Raw genomic sequence first — 10,798 nt, 5'->3', positions numbered from 1 at the left:
TGTCATGGTTTGCCTCCGATACCCCAGGTTCCTCCCTGATAATTCCCTGCCAGGTGTGTCAATCATCCCTCCTTTCCACACCCTGACCCCTGCTGAGTGCTGTCTGTCAATCCTGGCATTCCAGAAGGGCGGCGAGTGATTGGCAGAATTCAAAAGATGCCCTCCCCTCCTGGAAGGACATTGGGCCATCCAGGTGTCCTCTGTCCCTTGAGACTTCCCCGCCCCGTACCTGGCTGGTGGTCCCCCGTGTTCCTTCCCTCGCCCTCTCCCCCGGCTAAAAGGGCGAGCAAACCATGCGGTTGGGAGTTCTCCTGGAGCCGTTGATGGATTCAGAGGCCTGTGGGCCAGGAATAAAGCTCTGGATCGAAACCCTCCATCAGAAGCAACTCCTTTCCTTCACCTCGCCTTAAAGCTTCTCCACCAAAGGTAAACCTGAACTCCTGCATGCCTGGACTTGCCTCCAAGCGCCCAGCTGCAGCATCCAGCCAGCCAAAAGTGTCTCTGGGGTAAAATTCCACAGTTGCTGCTATTTGGTCAAGCAGCAAAGGCCAGACAAGCTCATGTACGTCCCGTCCGGCTATATTCACAGAATCACAGAATTTCTAGGTTGGAAGAGACCTTCAAGATCATCGAGTCCAACCCATGTTCTAACACCTCAACTAGATCATGGCACCAAGTCCACATCCAGTCTTTTTTTAAACACATCGAGGGATGGTGACTCCACCACCTCCCTCTGTGGATGATTCCAGTATTTGATCACTCTTTCTGTGAAAAACTTCCTCCTTAATTCTAGCCTGTATCTCCCTTGGTGCAGCTTGAGACTGTGTCCTCTTGTTCTGTCTGTTGTTGCCCGGAGAAAGAGACCGACCCCCAGCTCACCACAGTCACCCTTCAGGACGCTGAAGAGAGCGATAAGGTCACCTCTGAGTCTCCTTTTCTCCAGGCTGAACAACCCCAGCTCCCTCAGTCGTTCTTCATATGGCTTGTGTTCCAAGCCCCTCAGCAGCCTCGTTGCTCTTCTTTGGACACGCTCAAGCATCTCAACGTCCCTCCTAAACTGAGGGGCCCAGAACTGGACGCAATACTCAAGGTGTGGCCTCACCAGTGCCGAGTACAGGGGAAGAATGACCTCCCTGCTCCTGCTGGCCACACTATTCCTGATACTAGCCAGGATGCCATTGGCCTTCTTGGCCACCAGGGCACACTGCTGGCTCATGTTCAGCCGACTGTCAACCAGCACGCCCAGGTCCCTTTCCTCCTGAGCACTGTCCAGCCACACCATCCCCAGCCTATAACGTTGCAGGGGGTTATTGTGGCCAAAGTGCAGGACTCGGACTTTTTGAACTTCATCCCATTGGATTCTGCCCATCCATCCAACCATTCCAAGTCCCTCTGCAAAGCCCTCTGTCCCTCTAACAGATCGACACATGCTCCCAGCTTAGTGTCATCTGCAAATTTGCTAATGAAAGACTCTAAGCCCTCATCCATGTCATCAATAAAAATATTAAACAGAACTGGCCCCAGCACAGAGCCCTGAGGGACACCACTGGTGACTGGCCGCCAGCTGGATGCAGCACCATTCACCACCACTCTCTGGGCCCGGCCATCCAGCCAGTTCCTAACCCAGCAAAGAGTGCTCCTGTCCAAGCCACGGGCTGCCAGCTTGTCTAGGAGTATGCTGTGGGAGACAGTGCCAAAGCCTTGCTGAAATCCAAATAAACAACATCTACTGCCTTCCCTGCATCCACTAGGCGGGTTACCTGGTCATAAAAGGTGACCAGGTTGGTCAAACATCACCTACCCCTCCTAAAGCCATGCTGACTGGGTCTGATACCCTGGCCATGCTGTAAATTCTGTGTGATGGCACTTAATATAAACTGTTCCATTATCTTGCCAGGTACTGAGGTCAGGCTGACTGGCCTATAATTACCAGGATCCTCCTTTGCACCCTTGTTGTGAATGGGTGTCACATTGGGCAGCTTCCAGTCATCCGGAACCTCACCAGTGAGCCAGGACTGTTGGTAAATGATGGAGACTGGCTTGGCAAGCTCATTTGCCAACTCTCTCATTACCCTGGGCTGGATCCCGTCTGGTCCCATAGATTTATGAACATCCAAGCATTTCAGTGGTTCTTTGACTGCCTCTTCTTGGATAATGGGGGGACCATTCTGCTCCCTGACACCATCAACCATTCCAGGCGGGCCGGTGTCTTGAGGGCAAGTCATCTTCCCACTAAAAACTGAGGCAAAGTAGGCATTAAGCACTTCTGCCTTCTCCTCATCTGCAGATGCTAAGTTCCCTCCCTTGTCCAATAAAGAACAAAGGCTGGTCTTACCCTTCCTTCTAGCATTAAGGTATTTGTAAAAACAGTTTTTATTATCCTTTACAGAAGTTGCCATTCTAAGTTCAAAATGAGCTTTGGCCTCCCTATTTTTTTTTCTGCATGCTCCAGCAGCCTTCTTGAATACTTCCTTAGAGACCTGATCCTCCTTCCAATGCTGATACATCCTCTTTTTATTCCTAAGTACCTCCAAATAAAAAAATATTGGTAATTATTTCAGTGGTAAATATAGTTTTAGGTTATAACATTATGTAAAATAGAAGCTATGCGATGTAAGATACTTTTTTAACTAGCTCAAGAAAGGGATGGGATAATCAAGAAATTCTTTGCCCAGAGATAACAGCAACAGGACACCTAAAGCCCCAAGAGAAGAATTTTTGCGTCCTTATTGGAAAAGACCAACTTTCTTCCACCTCCTTCGCGACTTTGAGGAGCCAACTGGATTAAGGGGGAGAACTTGACAATAACCAGAGAACACCCTTTGTTTGAAAAGAATTTATGCATCATGGATGAGATATATGAATATGCAACAGGCTATTGCTTTTAAGAGCTAATCCTTTGTTAGCCTGCGTGCTTTCGGGGCATAATTGCCCAGGAGGCACCAGGACTGTCTGTATGTCTTTGTTTTTATTGTCCTTTACTGTTCTAACTCTGATTGTCTGAATTCTTATTACTCTAACTTTTATTACTATCTTAAAAACCATTTAATTGCTATTAAACTTTTAAAATTTTAAAACAAGTGATTGGTGTTTTTTGCAGTGTGCTTTGAAAGTTGGGAAGACTCTTCATTCATCATCTCCAGAGCACACTGCCCTTGGCCAGCACACTGGCCCGTTTTGGTTCATGTGTGACCCTTCTAGTTGAGGCAGAAAGGACAATGGCATTTGAAGACAAAACCAAAGGAAGAATGAGGCAGCCCAAACATCTTGTGCAGATGCAGGCCTTCAGCTGTGACTGGAGAGCATTGGGGTTCCTGCCACTTGGATTTGTATCCCTAGGTGCAATGTCTTTGGCGGGAGGAGAGCCTTGCTCAAGTGAGAAAGCAGAAAGATCAGAGAGGGTGCTCGGGAAGGTCTCCTGTGGTGCGGAGCTGTCAGCGCCTGTGAGGTGAGAGCGGGCCCGGCCTTGCCCGGGGTGGAGCCCCAGCAGAGCCCCGGCAGAGGCCGGAGCAGCCTGAGCCCCGGCAGAGGCCGGCTGGAAGGAGGCCCTTGGAGCTGCAAGAGGCAGCAGCCGGGCCCTGGGTGCCTGTTCCTGGGAGCGGGCGAATCCTCCGCTCTCAGAGCCCAGGTGGCAGCTGGCTGCTCCCGAGGGGAAGCGCAGCCGTGCTGGGCACAGCCCAGCCTGGAGGCATTGGCCGTCCGGAGTGTGCCCAGGAGCAGGGAAAGGCCAAGGGCAGCCGAGGGCCGCTGGGCTGGCTGAGGATTCCTCCTCTTCTGCCGGCTGCCCTGCAACTCCTGGCAAAGGTCAGCAGTGTGTGCAGCACTCTGGGCACCGGGGCAGGGAGCCGGGCTGCTCGGCAGGCTGGAGCACAGGGCAGCCTCCTTCAGGCCCGGCACTTGTGCCAGGGGAAGCGAGGCCAGCGTGAGGCAGGGACAGCTTGGCAGGGCACATCTGCAGGAGCCAGCGCCTCACGTAGCTCTGGCAGGAAGCGCCTGCAATCCTGCAGTTCTGCACTGAGCCAGAGCAAAGGGCTGAGATGCAGAGTGTTTGGCAGAAATATTCAGGCCCCCCAGGCCAGCCTGCTTTGTGCTCTCTGGTGCACAGCAAGCGCTGTGCAATGCAGCTCTGAGCTGCTGGGAGAGAGGCAGTCAGGGATGTGCCTGAGGTGAGTCAAGGGGTTAGCTGAAAATGTAATTAGGGTAATTGAAAAGTGCAGATGAGTCAAGGGGCCAGCTGGAAATAGAATTGGGATAGTAGAAAATTGCATATTTTAGTTAAGATTTTAAAATGAGGTAAGAAGCTAAGTTAGTAATACAGCTAGCAGAAATCACGCACCTTAGTTAAAGAGTACCAAATATATTAGGAACATAAAGCTAGGAGTGACAGGGATAGAGGAAGCAATTGTGAAGGAGCAGAGACCATAGAAATACCTTGCCTTGAGAATAATTGAACAGTTAGGAGAGGCTTGGACCATGACCAGCAGGTCAAAAGGTCTTGCCAACTGGCCATGGGAGAAGAGTTCACCATGAGGAAGACAGCTTTCTTCCTCCCATACAACCACTCCCTCATTTCAAAATCCCACCAACCCAGTTAAGGGAGTACAATTGCACAGCTGAAATAGATATTCAGCTGATAAAAATACAAAGCAGGCGGGTAATAATTATGTATTATGGGTCCTTCGAAACCTAATGTAAAACCTTTTCTGTAGAAATAGCGAGCAGGAGTCTGCAACTCCTTGCACGTGTCTTTGGAAACATGTTCACATGTATCCAGCACTGCAATAAATACCCTTCTTTTCTACTATAATTAGTCTAAGAGTCATCTGTCCGTGCTTCAAGGGTTATGCTGGAGTAGTGAACTGATTTGGAAGGGAGCAGAAGAATTTCAGCAGGCATCTTTTGGAAGAGATGGAAGGCTCTTGTGACTGAAGGGAAAGCTATTTGGAATGGAGTAATAAACCCAAAGTCCATACAATTGTATCTTTGTGTCTGAATTTAAATCAGAATTATTAGAGATAGCTTCATGCAATTTGTCTAAAAATTTATCAAAGTCTTCATTCTTCTTTGGTGAATTTGTGTAAAAGACATGGTGTGTAACTTATCTGGAAGTGCAAGGATAGCATTATATGTTAGTTGTTGGCTCATCTGCAAGACTTGATCAATGCTCCTAGCCTGGGCAGTCCAGTAGCCCAGGGCCCCTTGGCCAAGTAACTGCTGTGCTGTTAAACCATACAGAGGATCACCCTGCACTCTAGGTGCTTCCTGAGCACACTTTTCCTCCCAGCTTTTAGGACACATCACCTGCTGATGGGGTGGCATTATAAGTCTTATTAGGGTATGCACATCAGCTGGAATTAATGTGTTAGATGTAAAAATATACTGCAGAAGTGACTGTGCAAGTTGGGATTTTCAACCAAATTGTGAAATTGCAACTCTCAACTTTTCTAAAATCTTCCAAGTGGAAGGTTCTCAAACTCTACCTGCAGCATTAGTTACTACAGGAAAAGCCTCTCCATCATTTGAGAGAAAAGTCCCTTCTACAATAGTTTCTGGAATTACTTTTTTCTACCTTAGTTTCTGAGCTGCTTCTATTTCAGGGTCACATTCCAACTCTAATTCCACATTCTTTACAGCGTGAGATGCAGGATTTTGTTTAACCGGCTCGAATGCTGGCTCAGAGACAGAACAGAGGAGTTTTTGCAAGACAATGGCCATATTCAGCCGATGCACAATCCAGCCTGCTTGTAATAATGGACAATGGACACGTTCACAAAGAATGAATTATGGACATACTCAGAAATGGGGTTGGTATATCCTTGAAAAAGATAAAGAAGAAGAGTCATCAGGACTCAGCAAGTTTGTCAGCAAGCTTGGGAAAGTGAGCCATGGGTGGGCCAGACAACCAAAGCAAGACGCGTGAAAAATTAGATGATCCAATCAGCATTCTGTTTTAGACGTGTGAACAGCTAGGATAAACCAATCATGTATTAGCTAGAGACACGTGGACAGTAGAGATTTATTATAAAAAGTCTTTTTAGGAATAATAACTTTAGCTTCACTGGATCATATTGGTTATGTTGTGATGTCCGTGAACCTCTGCACCATGCACTTAAGGGTGTGATGGTGTTCCCCAGGAAATGTACACATTTGGGGAGGTGCCCTTGGAAGAGAGGGGCTTGATTCCCAAGGAAAGTGCTTCCCCAGGAGCCCCCAGTGAGATCGGTGCAAGTGTCTCCATTTGACTCCCTGTGTCTCCTTCAGTCCTTGGGGCCCCTTGCACTTTGCAGAGGGGCATGCAAAGGGAGAAGGCTGTGAAGAAATACGAATTATGTTCTCTTGATGCAGAGTGTGATTTTATACCCTCTCTCCTATGGTGCAGATGCTCTTCATTTCTACTGTGTTGATTATTCTTATCAATACATATTTTAACTTGCTCTGGCATTCTTCCCATAGAAAAGCTTTCCTTGGGTATTTGATTTATGTCTGCAAATGTTGATACATAACTTCAGGTATCTGAATTTAGCCCATTTCTCCTCTCACTTTCATTTCAGAAAATGTCAGAATTACAGATGTACACACTAAAGCATCCAAGATTTCTGTGCAACAGAAAGATGAGTAAACAGTAGTACAGCCCAATCTACATTACCTTGAGCAGTTACAAAAGCCAGTAGGTATTTAGAAAAGTGTGCCTTCTTTCAGCAATATTACAAATAGATTGTTATATACAAATTATAATATTATAATCTTGGCTCTACACAAATATTAAAATGGATTCTATATGTGTGATGTTAAAGTTGTGATCTTTATAACTTTGTTATAAAGATATAGTTTTTATTTCTGTTGTTAATTAAGCTTAGAGAGCTCCCAAGGCCTTGAACATACTTGAGACTGATTTTGCAATAAACTATCTTTTAAAACTCTGTTTGGAAAGCAGAAGGTAGGAACAGCAGTCATCTGTTGTGTTTGACTTTATTGTTATTTGAGATTGTAGTAAATCCTGAGCACGAGCTGGGATGCAGATTGTAATTGCTCATCTTTCCAAAGATAGATATGGATACTATTAAACTGTGCCTTGTTTATTGTTCCTAACTGACTAATTTACTGCAGTAGTTTTATAGTGCTTTTTTATTGTTGTAATGTCTAAATGTAGTGGGAGAATATATATTTGACTTGGGGGAGTTTGGCTTTTGTTTTTCGAATAATAAAACCACTCTCTTCAGCCAGGTGAAGAAGAAATCTTCTGTCCTTGTACACAGCTATGGGTTTGTTTACACAGCTTCTCCTTCCCTTCTCTGCCTAAGCTTTCTCACCTGCAGTTTTCAGTAGAAAAGCAACAAACCTTTGAAAGGCTAAACCTCAACATAACTGTGACCCTCAATCAATACTTCCTTCTTCCAATTTCTTAAGATCTCTTTGTCCTGGGCACTCAGTATGGCCTTTTTCCTCAAAGTTCTTTAGCTATCTTGAATGCTTACAGCGTAACAGGTAATCCCTGATCTATTTTCAACTCTCTGCTCAGATGCAGACTGCTGGAAGGGAGGTAGGACTGGTACTGGAGACCTGGCAGCTTGTCCAGGAAGCAAAATTTTTGAAAGAATGGTAAAGTGGAGAAGCATGCAAGTCCGGGTGGTGAACTCATAGATGCAAGTACTTGCAGTTTCCTGTCAGGATTTTACAGTTCAAGGGTATGGTCTCTTCTTATTTCTGTCCCTTAATGCTCAATCCTTGCCACACTTCTTCAACTTCTTTTGCATTGTCATCTTCCGTGTTTTCTTCCTCTCTTCTTCTTTCTGTGACTTTCTGTGCAGGATGGGTAACCTGTCATACACTGTCAGCTTGCTCAGTGACCGAGCAGTGAGTGATATGATGGTGTGGAAATTGGAGGTGCACAGTAGGCAAACGTGTCGTGCTTCTGTGTGCCCTCTGCAGGCAAACCTGCTTCCCAAACCATCAGTCAGACTTGGAAAAAAGGCTTGTCACCACCACTTTGTTGTGGTTTGTGCATTGATGAAGAAACACTTCCATCTCAACCTGCTTAAGCCACTGCAGAGCAGGAATTGTTGCTTTGGGAGCAGATGTGCTGGCAGGGTCCTTACAGCTCCACAACATGTGCCTCTTCTGGAACAGATTTCTGCATCTTGGTGCAATAAAATCTATGCTTTAAATTGCACCAGGGCAAGTCATGCACTCATGTAGATGTGTTTTCAGACATAGATATTTATATATATGCCTAGTGAATGGCCTCCTGGGGAGCAGGGACAAATGAGGAAGGGGGCTGATAGAACATGCTTCTGCTTCAAGAAAAACCCCTGTCTTCCCTTTCCAGAGAAGGATATAAACTTTTTCTTGATTGGCCTAAAGGGGATAAACAAGCCCCTCCATGTCCTGATCTTTTACTAGTCTCAAATTATTTAGAAAAGTCGTAATTTTTTTTTTTTTTTTGGTGGGGGGTTGGTGGTGTTCGGGTCTGCACTTGAGACCTGTTCTCCCAGCAGCCAGGGACCTACAGCTGCTGTGGGTGGGGCAGGTGCTCAGGTAATTACCAACAGGTGCTTGGTAATTGCTAACAGCAGTTGAGGTGAGAAGTTGGCTTGTGCCTGGCTGAGGGCTTGAGGACTGTGGGGAGAGAAGGGATAGGGAGTGGAGTGGAAAATATTAGTTACACAAGCAAATCTGAGGTGTAGGTGGCATTTAACTGGATTAGGTACTGCATTTCATGGACTTGATCACAATTTATGAAGAACTGAACATTGAACTATGAGATAGGACTATTTAGTTGCTATTCTAAATGCTGCATGTACTAATATGTAATGTAGTTTCTTTGTATTTTGCTCAGAAGCTGTCTCAAAAACATTAAAGTCCAAATAAAGTCTTCATAAACACAAGTTAATAGCTTACTTGTTGTTAAAAATAGAAGCTGAAAGGGCCAATGGCTCTTGCATTCAGTAATTCACACATTTTAAAAGAAGTGGCTCTCTCCTGTTCCTGCGGCTAGCTTGTCTCTTCAGGCTAGGAACCATTTCTGGGAGCATTTCCTTGCTGCTCCTATGTCTCTATCCCCTTGGAATCTGATGCTAATACTATATTTTTCTAAAATTAGAAAATTTGAAATTTCTGTAGGCCCTTTAATTTTGTAATTTGCACCTGTCACTTGAGGGGAAAAAAAGTCTGATAAGGTTTTTTTCTTGTAGGCCTCTCAAATTGCAGCCCATTGCATTTAGCTGCAAAATTCTTAGTTATGCTAACAGGATGCCTGAAATGGACACTGGTAGAGAGTAAAAGAAATTGCCTGGTACAGATGCTATCAACTATTTTTAGTTTCTTGACAGTCCAGTATTTCCCTTACCCAAGGACTGTTCATATTTCTTTCTCTTTTTCTTGCAGCTCTCAGTTCTGTGATGACCGAGAAACAAAAATACAAAGTAAGGGTATCCAGAGTAGATGGACTTTATGAGAATTAGGGGGCAATTTGACCATACACTGATCTGTATGATTGCCTTCTTCTGTGAAAGATTGTAGTGGTGTCGTAATATATGTGGGGAAATAATTCATGCTCTAAAAGCATGTATTTCATCAAGATTGTGAAATCCAAACAAGTCTCTTACCACAAGCAGCCTGAGAGGCAGACGTCTATTCTGATTCCGAAATTCCTGAAGGCAGCAGGAGAACAATCAGCACTTAGCTTATGAATAGAGCACCCAGCACAATGATCACCATTATCCCAGTCATGGGAAGACACCTCAGAGTGATCATTGCCCTGTTGATAACATCGATCAAGATGGCCAAAGTCGCCAGAAAGGTCCATGTGAATACCCGACTTCCCTGATCCATCAGCGCTGGCTATCAACAAGGAAATGGCGATGGTCCAGCTCTGCACAGGGAAAGAACCAACTATGAATATGCAGAGTTACAAAAGAAACTGGGACTCCTTCGCCTCGGGCATAATAAACTGTACAAAGCATCCCTGCAAGAAGTGGCTCTCATGAGCAATGAACGGGCAGGGTCCGATGCAATAGAGGTGGGATCCAGGTTCACCCAGCGCCCACCCCGGGCTCGACGCTGTCTCTTTGGCTGTGGTGGTTTTGAGGATCGTATTTTGGTCGCAGAAAAAGATAAATAAATCTTTTCTCATTTTTGATAATTTGGATTTTGATTGATCATTTAATAGAGTGTGATTGCAATCATTTCTGCTGGTCAGTATTTTTAGTGTTAACACAGCTACCCAGGGAGCCAGACAGGTTTTATGACTCCCTTTGGAACTGAAAGAAAAAGAGAAGAAAATGTGTCTGTGGTATTTTCCTACAGCAGTTCCACATGCTATTGGTGGCATGTAACAACTGGATTTCACCCCTAGTAACTACTTGTGGTGCAGTCTTAAGCGTGCTAGTTGTGAGAGCTGCTTCTGTAGAAAGGTGATTTCTACTACTGCTGTGTTAATTCTTCCTATAAAATTTAAACAACCCAACAATTTCCTAGTTGCTTCTAGTAGTTTACACAAGTGCTTGTATTTGTACCCCTGTTCTTGGATCTTTTAATTCTGCACTCAAGATACCCAAAAGGTACCAGAGCTGTATGTACCCAAGCAAGGGTGTGTTTGGATGGTGGTCTGGGACAGAGAGTATTCTCCTCTGGAGTTAAAGCTGGCAAGTTTCAGCTTTTTATTGGCAGGCATTTTTAACTGAAAAAATACCAGCTTAGAGTTTTGAAATCCCCATAGTAGATAATGTAAACATAGAGCATAATTTACAAGCTCACTTTGGGAACTGGTTGCAATTAAGTGTTGTCTCCTGAGGTGTCT

This window comes from Agelaius phoeniceus, unplaced genomic scaffold (assembly GCF_051311805.1).
Source record: "Agelaius phoeniceus isolate bAgePho1 unplaced genomic scaffold, bAgePho1.hap1 Scaffold_105, whole genome shotgun sequence".
NCBI classification, from domain to species: Eukaryota; Metazoa; Chordata; class Aves; order Passeriformes; family Icteridae; genus Agelaius; species Agelaius phoeniceus.
The sequence above is the reverse complement of the archived record's forward strand: the minus strand, read 5'-3'. Positions refer to the sequence as shown.